Source organism: Corylus avellana, chromosome ca5 (assembly GCF_901000735.1).
Source record: "Corylus avellana chromosome ca5, CavTom2PMs-1.0".
In the NCBI taxonomy this organism is placed as follows: domain Eukaryota; kingdom Viridiplantae; phylum Streptophyta; class Magnoliopsida; order Fagales; family Betulaceae; genus Corylus; species Corylus avellana.
The window spans coordinates 33,136,803-33,137,090 of NC_081545.1; the positions used below are offsets into that span (position 1 = coordinate 33,136,803).

At 36.5% G+C, this 288-nt stretch overlaps 1 protein-coding gene across 1 annotated transcript in view; it reads left to right on the forward strand.

Moving 5' to 3' along the window:
- The window catches only part of LOC132180267 (probable E3 ubiquitin ligase complex SCF subunit sconB), a 5,959-nt gene that overhangs the window by 356 nt on the left and 5,315 nt on the right, over positions 1 to 288 (forward strand). The window lies entirely within an intron of this gene.

Sequence of the window (288 nt, forward strand, 5' to 3'; positions counted from 1 at the left end):
ATTCTGACTCCATTTGGTCCCACTGGTTCAGGTCCTACCATCTTTTTCAAAAGCTTTTTTAAATTTTCCCACAAATTACCTTGTGGCAACCACTTTGCCACAAGGTAATTTTGTTTTGTAAACACTAGCACAACTACCGGTTCCAATACAATATTTGAGATCAAAGTACTCGGTTTTTTCAATGATGTCTTCACATGCAATACGCCCATCATAATTCAATATCGAAAACAAGTTTCCATTCCTTTTTTTTTTTTCTCAACTCAAGTTGAGTTTTCTTGGGCATGCGTC